This window comes from Nicotiana tabacum, chromosome 16 (genome assembly GCF_000715075.1).
Source record: "Nicotiana tabacum cultivar K326 chromosome 16, ASM71507v2, whole genome shotgun sequence".
NCBI classification, from domain to species: Eukaryota; Viridiplantae; Streptophyta; class Magnoliopsida; order Solanales; family Solanaceae; genus Nicotiana; species Nicotiana tabacum.
The window spans coordinates 107,617,145-107,629,199 of NC_134095.1; positions in this window are offsets into that span (position 1 = coordinate 107,617,145).

The following is a 12,055-nucleotide window of genomic DNA, read 5'->3' on the forward strand; positions in this document are numbered from 1 at the left end:
ACACATTATCAATCCCGCTAGGTAGTTAATAACCATTTCTAACTAATTGAAACCTAATCTAATTAACACTTTGGAACCCTATGTCAAAATTGAAAGAAAAAAAAGAAGAAGAAGTAATAACTATCAATTTAAAAGAAAATAAGAACAAAATTAAAGACTAAGGGTTAATTGGAATTACCAGATGTAAAATGTGAAACAAATGCAGCTCATTTCTTGTGTTTGTGCAAGCTAGGGCGTGAGTGAACAATAGTTTATGATGTTTGAGAATACAAAGAGCGAAAAGTGTAAAAGGGGGCCCTGAGGTTCTATTTATAGACAGGCTCTAAGACCCACACATTCTTACCTACCGCGACCGCGGTAAATGCACCGCGGACCGTGGTTGTGAAGTTCAGAAGATATGTTTCTTTGAGACTATCGTACACCGTGAAAAATGCTCTACGACAGCGGTAAGCTACCGCTGACCACAAAAGATACACCGCGGAAGCGGTTGAAACTTTAGAGAACCTCCATTTTGGACCTTTTACCACTACTAACCGCGATCAATTTCCGCCTCCATGGTAAGGCCATTGCGATCGCAAAAAATCGAGCGCGGCAGCGGTCCAAACTTTAGATAGTGCCAAATTTTTCTAGATTAGTCATGCACTGCATCAAACATTCCTATACACATCTCACAACCAGTTAGTTCAAAAACAAATCCTACACTAAGAACAAAATCAAACAAAAACAAAAAGAAAACCACATGGGTTGCTTCCCAAAAAGTGCTTGATTTAATATTGTGGCACGATGCAGGTTACCATCAATCACTTGAGATGGATCAGAGCCACCATGTGGCTGTCATCAAACTTGTCAAGATAGTGCTTGACTCTGTGCCCATTAACTCTAAAGATCTCACCGTTTTTGTTTTTCAAATCAAGAGCACTAAACGGAGTCACAAGCACCACCTCGAAAGGTCTACTCCATTTTCATTCAAGCTTTCGCGAAAACAATCATAACCGGGAATTGAACAAGAGAACCAAATCACCCACTTTGAACTCCTTGCCACGAGCATACTTTTCATGAAAGTACTTCATCTTGTCCTTATACAAGGACGAAGTGGAGTAGGCATGAAACCGAAACTCATCAAGCTCATTAAGCTGATCCACCTGAAGATTTGCTGCCACATCCCATTCAAGATTTAACTTCCTCAAAGCCCACGTAGCTTGTGCTCTAACTCAACCGGTAGATGGAAAGCTTTCCCAAACACCAACCGGTACGGAGATACAAATCGGAGTCTTGTAAGCAGTCCTATAAGCCCAAAGAGCATTATCCAATTTCTTTGACCAATCGATCCTATTTGCATTGACCGTCTTTGACAATATACTCTTGATCTCCCTGTTGGAGACTTCAACTTGCCCACTAGCTTGAGGATGGTAAGGGGTAGAAACTTTGTGATTGACACCATACTTTGCAAGCAAAGTGTCAAATGCTTTATTGCAAAAATGAGACCCTCCATTACTAATGATTGCTCTAGGAGTGCCAAATCGAGTAAAGATACTCTTCTTGAGAAAAGCCACAACACTCTGGGCCTCGTTATTGGGTAGATCCACGGCCCCAACCCACTTTGAAACATAATCAACGGCCACAAGAATGTACATGTTTCCACAAAAGCTTACAAACGGGCCTATGAAATCAATGCCCCACACATCAAATATGTCAACCTCAAGAATGGTGGTGAGAGGCATCTCGTCCTTCTTTGAAATTCCACCAGCTCTTTGACACTCATCATATTTCTTCACAATTTCACTTGCATCCTTGTACAATGTCAGCTAATAAAAACAACAACTAATCACTTTTTAAGCTGTCCTCGCCCCACCATGATGATCACCGTAGGGAGAGGAATGACAAGCATCCAGAATACTCAATTGCTCCTCCTCCGAAATACATTTCCAGATCACACCATCATTGCAGATTTTGAACAAGTAAGGCTCATCCCAAAATTAGTCCAAGCTATCCTATTTAAGCTTCTTCCTTTCACTAGAAGAGAGCTCATACGGAACAATACTGGTTACAAGGAAATTGGCAACATCCTCAAACCAAGGCATGCTATTCACAGACACAAAGAGGAGTTGCTCATCAGGGAATGAATAGTTAATCTCAAGTCCATCACGGGGCCTCCCCTCCTCCTCCAAGTGGGACAAGTTGTCCGCCACTTGGTTTTCACACCCTTTCCGGTCAACAATCTCAAGATCAAACTCTTGAAGTAACAAAATCCATCTCATCAACCGTGCTTTGGAATCTTTTTTCGCCATCAAGTAGCAGAGTGTTGTGAGGTCGGTATGAACTATCACCTTGGCACCCATGAGATAAGGCCTAAACTGCTCCATTGCGAACACAATTTCCAACAACTCTTTTTCCATCACCGTGTAATTCATTTGAGCATCATTCATTGTTTTTCTTGCATAATACACTGGGTGAAACATCTGATTCACTCATTGATCCAAGACCACTCCTACCGCAATATCTCTTGCATCACACATAAGCTCAACAGGTAAGATCCAATTGGGTGCGGTAATAATGGGAGTAGTTGTCAATTTGTACTTTAGGAGTTCAAAAGCTTTCATGCATTCCTCATTGAAAACGAACTTATCATCCTTTTTCAATAACTTGTACAAGGGATTCACTACCTTAGAAAAGTCTTTGATGAATCTTCGGCAAAACCCCGTATGCACCAGAAAATTCCTAACCCCCTTGACTGAAGTAGGAGGAGGAAGCTTTGAGGTCATATCAATTTTAGCCTTTTCCACCTCTATTCCATGCTTTGAGATCTTATGGTCGAGGACAATGCCCTTCTCGACCATAAAGTGGAATTTTCCCAGTTGAGCACAAGATTGGTCTCTTCACACCAGGCCAACACCTTGTCAAGATTCTTCAAACATTCATCAAATGAGTTACCCACAACACTGAAGTCATCCACGAACACCTCCAACATGTCCTCCACCATGTTAGTAAATATGGCCATCATACACCGCTGGAATGTAGCCGGTGCATTACACAACCCAAATGGCATCCTAGAAAAGGCAAAGGTACCATACAGACACGTGAAAGTGGTTTTCTCCTGATCTTCCGGAGCAATCAAAATCTAGTTGTACCCTGAGTACCCATCCAAAAAACAGTAGAAGGCACACCCATCAAGTCCATCTAGCATTTAGTCAAGAAAAGGCAATGGAAAGTGATCCTTTTGGGTCACTTTATTCAGCTTGCGGTAGTCCATGCACACCCTCCATCCAGTAACAGATCTAGTGGGAATCAACTCATTTTGCACATTGATAATCACAGTCATACCACCCTTATTCGGCACACATTGAGGCAGCAAAGTCCAAGAGCTATCCGAGATAGGGTACACAACCCCTGCATCCAACCACTTGATCACCTCCTTTTTGACAACCTCTTGCATAGCCTCATTCAACCTCCTCTCATGTTCCACGGAGAGCTTGGCATCTTCCTCAAGAATAATCTTGTGCATGCAAAAGGCGGGGCTTATCCCCCAGATATCAGCTAGAGTCCATCCAATTGTCTTCTTCCGTTTTTGGAGCATCGCCAATGTGTCATCTACCTGCATGTTAGTAAGACAAGAGGAAAGAATAACAAGAAAAGTTGAACTAGGGCCTAAGAATTCATACCTCAGGTATGGAGGCAACGACTTCAACTCTAACATGGGAGGTTCCTTGATTGAGGGCTTTGTTAGTGGAGTCTTCCTATTCTCAAGATCCAAAGAGAGCTTCCCAGGCTCATAAGAGTAAGAGCCCATTCCATTTAAAGCATTGACACACTTCATCCGGTCTTTATCTTCATTCACATCAAGGTTCAACAACACCGTCTTTAGAGGGTCCTCCACATTGATCACTGCACAAGTATCATCCACTATCACTGTCGTGACAAGATCCACAAAAGAGCACACTTTAGTACTATTTGGTTGCTTCATTGACTTGTACACATGAAAGACCACTTTTTTATCACCCACCCAGAAGGTGAGTTCCCCTGTTTCCACATCAACTAAGGCCTTCCCAGTTGCAAGGAAAGGTCTTCCCAATATGATCAGAACCTCATAATCAACCTCACAGAACATCATTTATAATACCAAGTGGCCTCTTCATAGTTCTATCCGCCATTTGCAACCTCATTGAAGTAGCCCTCGGTTTCCCAATACCTAAAGTTTTAAACACGAAGTAAGGCATCAAATTGATACTTGCACCCAAATCATACAATGCCTTTGCAAAATCCGCGCTCCCAATGGTACACGAGCTGGTGAAAGCACCAGGATCTTCAAGCTTTGGAGCCATCGAATGCACAATTGAACTTACTTGGTGAGTATTTTGATGGTCTCACAGTCCATGGATCTCTTTTTATTCACCAAGTCTTTCATGAACTTGGCGTAACCCGGCATTTGCTCAAGAGCTTCCACCAAAGGAACATTGATTGATAAGCTCTTCATCATGTCAGTAAATTTACTAAATTGGTTCTCATTCTTTTGCTTCGAAAGCCTTTGAGGGTAAGGTGGAGGCGGCCTTGCAAGGGAGCCTTAGCCTTTGGAACTACCATTTCTGGTATATCTATTACGTGTTCCCTAGACGGGTTCACGTCATCTTGAGTCTCTACCTCATCATTATGTACATCAATCATCACTTCCGCGTTCACATTCTTTTCTCTCAGTTGCTCATCAACTAAAGTAGCATAATCATATTGCATTTGAATCTCATCACTCACAGTATCCTTTTGCTTGGAAGTATTCACATCACCACCTCGACCACTTCTAGTAATCACCTCCATTGCATGTCCGGTGTTGTTCTCAGCCTTCGGGTTTACTACCGTATCACTAGGTAGAGCCCCCTTAGGGAGACTATTCAAAGACTGTGAAATTCGGCCAAGTTGAACATCCAAATTCCGGATGGAGGTATTATGGGATGCCAACTGGGCATCAAAGTCGGCGTTTTTCTTCATCATTTGTTCAAACATCATCTCGATCCTTTCCATTTCATTGTTTGACGAGCTAGGACCTTGGGACGGAAATGGAGGTGGGTTGTTTGGTTGTTGATACATCGGAGGCCTTTGAAAGCCTTGCCCCCGATTCCCTTGATGGCCATTGTTCCAACCCCCTTGGTTGTTGTTTCCTCCCCAATTGTTGTTGTTGCCATTCCAGTTGCCCTGGTTGTTCTGGTTGCCCCAATTTTGATTGTTGTTCCCCCAGTTGCTATTGCCTTGTTGGTTTTGATTTCCCCAATTGTCTTGGGATCTCCATTGTTGTTGTTCATTAGGAGCATTTCCCCTTTGTCCTTGGTAATTTTTCACATATTGCTCTTCTTCATTTTGCTCATCATAGCCCTCATCTTGATTGAAACCACCACTACCTTGGTCATATTGATCTGGACTACCTTTACCTTGTTGACCTCTTTGTCGTCTCTTGTTGACCAACATGATGACACCTTCTATAGCATTTACTTGTCTAGGAGCTTGAACTTGTTGCAATTGAGCTTTTGCCAACTGGTTCATTGTGGTAGTTAACTCCGCTATTGCGTGACCATGATCATAGAGCTCTTTGTGCAAGTGGATGATAGTGGGGTCACCATGTGGCACATTGGCTTGACTTTGCCAAGCTGAGGAAGTATCTGCCATCTCATCCAATATCTCACACGCCTGATCATAGGGTGTGTTCATAAAATTTCCCTTGCTAGCTGGTTCACTACACACTGATTGGTCGTGTTAATGCCACGGTAGAATGTCTACTGAATCATTGCTTCGATCATGTCATTGTTCGGACATTCTTTCACCATTGTCCGATATCTCTCCCATATCTCATGAAGTGGTTCATTAGGTTCCTTTTTGAAGGCTAAAATCTCATCTCTCAAAGTTGCCATATGCCCCGGGGAAAAAACATTGCTATAAACGTGTCCGCTAACTCATCCCAAGTAGTGATGGAATGGTTGGGAAGCCTTTCAATCCAGTCCAAAGCTTTCCCTCTAAGTGAAAAAGGGAACAATCTCAACCGAAGTGCATCCTCTGAAACATTTGTTTGCTTGCTTCACCAACAGGTATCCACGAAGCCTTTAAGATGTTTGTAAGCATTCTGATGGGGAGCACCTGTGAAATACCCTCACTGCTCCAATAAAGTCAACATCACATTTGCAATTTGGAAATTGCCCTCCCGGATTCGGGGTGGGACAAATGCAGTAGCATATCCTTGGTTCGGAAGCACCTGAGAAGCTACTCTTAGAGGTGGCAGGGGAGGGTTTGGAACATTATCATTGGTCTGACGGCCTCTCCTTTGAGCTTGACGCACTATAGGTACCTCATAATCAATATTGTCGTCTACCTCCACCCCCGGAATAACATTTCCAAGAGGGTCATTGCTATTGTTCGCCCTTTTGTACCTGAATTGGTGCCACACACATATTAGCATCACAGAAGGAAAGAAAAATAGTACACAAAACTATTTAGATAGATAGCCAAAACCGTTAGCTCCCCGACAATAGCGCCAAAAAGTGATCGGGTTCAACCCTACACCACTACAGAGTGGCAAGAGCGTTCGATGCAGCCTTTCCCCGAAAAGGTCGGGATCGAATCCACAGGGATCTAATACAATGTTTGGAGTTGGATTCCTATCTAATCTAGCAGTGTGTAGTTCTCTTGATTACACTTCCACTCATTCTTGTTTGTTTGTTACTTCTAATTTTATACTAATGATGCGCGAAATTAAGCTAAGTAGATATGTTTGTAGAGTTTTCTAAATAGGTAAAGAGGCACTAGGGGAGTGACTTACTCCTAGGTGAGTATCTAACGGGATCTCAAACTTAGGGAAATAATGTTATAGCTGGGATCGTGATATAGCCAATGCACGAAACTACTCACGCTAAACCTCTCGGTAGTAAGAGTGACTTTGCCTTAATTGGCTTTCTCAAGCCTAATTGGGTGTTCAATTTGTGCAAGCAATGTTGGCTCAAGTCGGGTATTACTATCTCTAGGTTTAACCCTTTAATTGGGGCTATCAATCTCTTGAATACACCCTAATTCCCTGTTGGCCTGAAATTCCTAGACTTAGTCTCTCTTTCTCAATCCTGAGCTGAGGGTCTATTGGAAACAATCTCTCTACCTGCATTAGGTAGGGGTAAGGTCTGCGTACAGACTTTCCTCTCCAGACCCCACATATTGCGATCAAACTAGGTTTGTTGTTGTTTGTTGTAGTCTCTCTTTCTCAAGAAGAGCCTAAGTCAAAAAGGCACAAATTAGTATTTGCAACCACTAATTCAACATAGAAAGCATAAATCAGGCCAAATAACAATCACCGATAAACATCTAAGCCCTAAAATAAAAGACCCATTAAATACCCACACTAGGGTTGAGCCACAACCCTAGCTAATGGGTTTAGCTACTCATAGTTGAAGAAAAAATCATAGATTGAAATGAAGAATAATCCATAAATTGTAATTACAAGATAAGAGACTAAGATTAATTGCTAAGTAAGCTACAAAATTAATCAAAATAGACAAAAATTGTGCTTCACATGCTCATCTAACGTAAGATAACCTAAAAATCTGAAAAAGTAGTATTTATACATAGCCAAATTTTTTGGACAAAAATGCCCCTGACGTAGGTACCACTGACATCGAAAAATGGACCGCTGTAGTGGTGAGGCTACTGCGGCTGTGGTAAATCAACCGTGGACCGCGGTCTTCTGCTTTAGCTCAAACTCCAGCCTATCTGAATATCTTCTCCGTGGACCGCAGTAAAAGGATCGTTGTTGCGGTAGGGGTACCACGACCGCATAAAATCACCGCGGACCGCGGTAGCTTGAATTTCAAAAATGACAACTTTTTGAATCCTTGCCACTGCAGACCGCGATAAAAGGATCTCTGTCACAGTGGGTCTTCTGTGACCGTGGTGGATTTTCCGCTGTAGCGCTGCTTTGACTTGGTTTTGAACTTATGCAGGTTTCACTCCTTTTTTGAGCTAGTTATGACATCCTTGTCCCTTTTTGACCAAACACTGCAAACAAGCACAACAAGTTAGCTTTTTGGGAATACTTGTACATATTTTAGTCCAAAACTCAAGCAAAAAGGAGCCTAAACTAGACTAGAATCCCTAGTTATCACTTGCATTTCCCACTCAGGAATCTCAAGCCTCTAAAGCAAACCACTTGACCTCTGATGCTCGTACTTCACTTGCTCACAGTTCAAGCACCGAGCTACAAACTCCATTATGTCTTTATTCATTCTTCTCCACCATTAGTATTGCCTCAAGTCTTGATACATCTTCGAGGCACTAGGATGAATGGAATACCGCAAACTATAGGCCTGCTCAAGAATCAACTCACGTAAACCATTCATATTGGGCACACAAATCCGACCCTACATCCGCAACATTGCATCATCTCCAATAGAAACCTCATTGGCATCACCGTGCTGAACCGTGTCCTTAAGGACAAGCAAATGAGGATCTTCATATTGATGCTTTCTGATATGCTCATATAAAGAAGACCGAGAGACCATGCAAGCTAGAACTCGACCTGGCTCCAAAATACCTAATCTCACGAACTAATTGGCCAAGTCCTGAACATCTGAGGTAAGCGGTCTCTCATAAACAGGAATTTATGCAAGGCTACCATACTCACTGACTTTCTACTCAAGGTATTGGCCACCACGTTGGCCTTTCTGGGATGATACAAAATGGTAATGTCATAGTCTTTTAATAGCTCCAACCATCTCCGCAGCCTCAAATTCTGATCCTTTTGCTTGAACAAGTGTTGTAGACTCCGATAATCTATAAGTACCTCACAAGACACGTGATAGAGATGATGCCTCCAAATCTTTAGAGCATGGACAATGGCTGCCAACTTGAAATCATGAACGGGGTAGTTCTTCTTATGGGGCTTCAACTGGCGTGAATCATAAGCAATCACTCTACCCGCCTACATCAAGACATACCCAATACCAATCCGAGAAGCATCACAATACATGGTATATAGACCCGATGTTGAAGGCAAAACCAGAACCGAAGTTGTGGTCAAGGCAGTCTTGAGCTTTTAAAAGCTCTCCTCACACTCACCAGATCATCTGAATAGGGCACCCTTCTAGGTCAATCTAGTCAAAGGTGCAGCAATAGACAAGAAACCCTCCACGAAGCGGCAATAATATCCGGCTAAGCCATGAAAACTCTAAATCTCAGTTGCTGAAGATGGTCTAGGCCAACTCTAAACTGCCTCATTCTTCTTTAGATTTACCTTGATCCCCTCACTGGATACCACGTGCCCCAAAAATGCCACAAAATCGAGCCAAAACTCACACTTGGAGAATTTAGAATAAAGTATATCCTGCCTCAACATCCGTAGTACAATCCTCAGATGTTGTGCATGCTCCTCCAGGCTATGTGAGTACACCATGATATAATCAATAAATAGTATGAAAAACGAATCAAGATATGGCTTGAATACACTATTCATCAGATGCATGAATGATGTTGAGGCATTGGTCAACCCAAAAGACATGACAAGGAACTCATAGAGACCATAGCGATTCTTGAATGCCATCTTCAGAATACCACAGTCCCGTATCTTAACTGGTGATAACTAGACCTTAGATCAATCTTAGAGAATACCCTAGCTCCCTGAAGCTGGTCAAATAAGTCATCAATGCGCGGTAAAAGATACTTGTTCTTAATTGTAATTTTGTTTAATGGTTTATAATGAATGAACATCCGCATCGTACCATCCTTCTGCTTCACAAATAGAACCAGTGCACCCCAAGGAGACATACTAGGCCTAATGAATCCCTTATCAAGAAGATCCTGAAGCTGCTCTTTTAATTCCTTCAGCTCTGTTGGTGCCATACGATATAGGGGAATAGAAATGGGTTGAGTGCCCGACACCAAGTCAATACCAAAATTAATGGTTATGTCGGGTTGCATGCCCGACAAGTCTACAGAAAACACATCTGGAAGGTCTCGCACTACTCGAACGGAATCAATGGTTGGAATGTTAGCACTAACATCCCTACCAAAAGCCAAATATGCCAAACACCCCTTCCCAGCCATCTGTTAGGCGTTCAAATATGAAATCACCCTACTGGGAACATAGTCCAGCGAACCTCTCCACTCAATCCTAGGCAATCTTGGCATCGCTAATGTCATGGTTTTAGCGTGATAATCTAGAATAGCATGACATGGGTACAACCAGTTCATGCCCAGAATCACGTTAAAATCAACCATACTAAGCAATAAGAGATCAACTTTTGTCTCGAATCTCCCAATAGTCACCACACATGACCGATATACACAGTCCACAATAATAGAATTACCACTGCCATAGACACATGAATAGGTGTAACTAAAGAGTCAGGGGGAATATCCAAATAACAAGTAAAATACAATGACACATAGGAATAAGTGGAAGCATGAGAAGCACCCCTATGGCACATTGAAGCAATACTTGTGATCACTACGTCTAAAGAAACAACCTCTGGATTGGCAGGAAAAGCATAGCATTAAGCCTGACCGCCACCTGATTGGCCTCCCCCTCTAGGGTGACCTCTAGCTGCCTAAGTCCTACCCCAGCCTTGCTGAGCGAGTGGTGAAGTAAGTGGTGCAGAAGTCATGAACTAACCCCCTCTGCTGAACTGGACCTCTCAAAAGACGAGGGCATTACCTTCTCATATGTCCAAACTCTCCACACTCGAAGCAACTCTGATCCGTCAATAGTGGCGGGGACTTAATCGGACCCATAGAACTAGAATAACTACTAGAAAGACTTGGTACAGATGAACTCTAAACTGATGGAGCACAAGATGAACTATGATCGGGGAGGACACTGAGAGATGATTGACCTGGACGAGCACTGTATGAACCATGGCTAGCTGATGCACCAAGATGAACTAGACAATCCATCTGAGCAGGGCTATAAGGACGACCCCTATTGTGGTGGGACTGTCTTCAAGATGAGGAACTGCTGAAATAACCCGAACCAAGAGGACCCTTGGTCTCCCTCTCCTTACTCTCCTGACTGTGAACCTGCTTTAGGCGCATAACAATATGAACCACCTCGTCAAACCTTGCACTTGATGCAGTCTCTCTAGTCATGACGAAACACACTCTATTTGAGGCCATCAATGAACCTCCTAATTCTCTCCCTCTCTGTGGGGACAAACCATACCGCATGACGATCCAACTCTAAAAATCTCATCTCGTACTGGGTCACTAACATACCCTCCTGGCATAGCTACTTAAACTGCCTATGCAACTCCTCCCTACTGTTCTATTGAACAAACTTCTCTAAGAAGAAAACTGAGAACTCATGCCACATAAGTGTTGCAGCGCCGACTGCCTTGCTCAAATCATAGGCCTCCCACTATCTAAAGGCTAACCCGATAGCAGAAAAGTAGTAAATGAGACTCCACTAGTCTCTAGAATACCTGCTGTGTAAAGGTTCCGCTGGTGTCTGTTTAAGAAATCCTAAGCATTCTCTTCCTCCGCCCCACTAAACTATGGAGGCCTGAGTCTCCCAAACTGCTCTAGCCTCTTCTTCTCCTCTTCATTCATAGGTGGACCAACCTGGGCCTGAGCAGCTACAACCGGCTGGACTGGTAGTACCCCCGATGTCTAAAGTTCTTGAACCACAAGCTCTGGAGTAGTGGCGGCGGGAGTCTAAGTACCTCCTCTGGCCTGAGAAGTGGCTGGCGCGGCCAGAACTAAAATCGCCTGAGCAAGGCTAGTGTATACAGTAAATATCTTGGCCAAAGCCTCTTGAAGGCCTGGAATCACAATGGACATAATTGTTGCCTGAGATGGTCCTACCGGCTCAACCATATCTGGTATCTGCTCCTAAATTAGAGCAACTAGTGGCACCATAGGCATAACTCTAGCTGCAGTACGAGTTGCACCTCAGCTTCTTGCGGCCCTAGCTAGTGGTACTGGTGGTTGTTTGCCCGATCTAGTCCCATGTGTTCTCACCATTTGTGAGAGAGTAGAATACTAGAAGTTTAGTTTTCGGAATCAAAAAATCCACACGACAAGAATACAATAAAGTGAAGTTTTC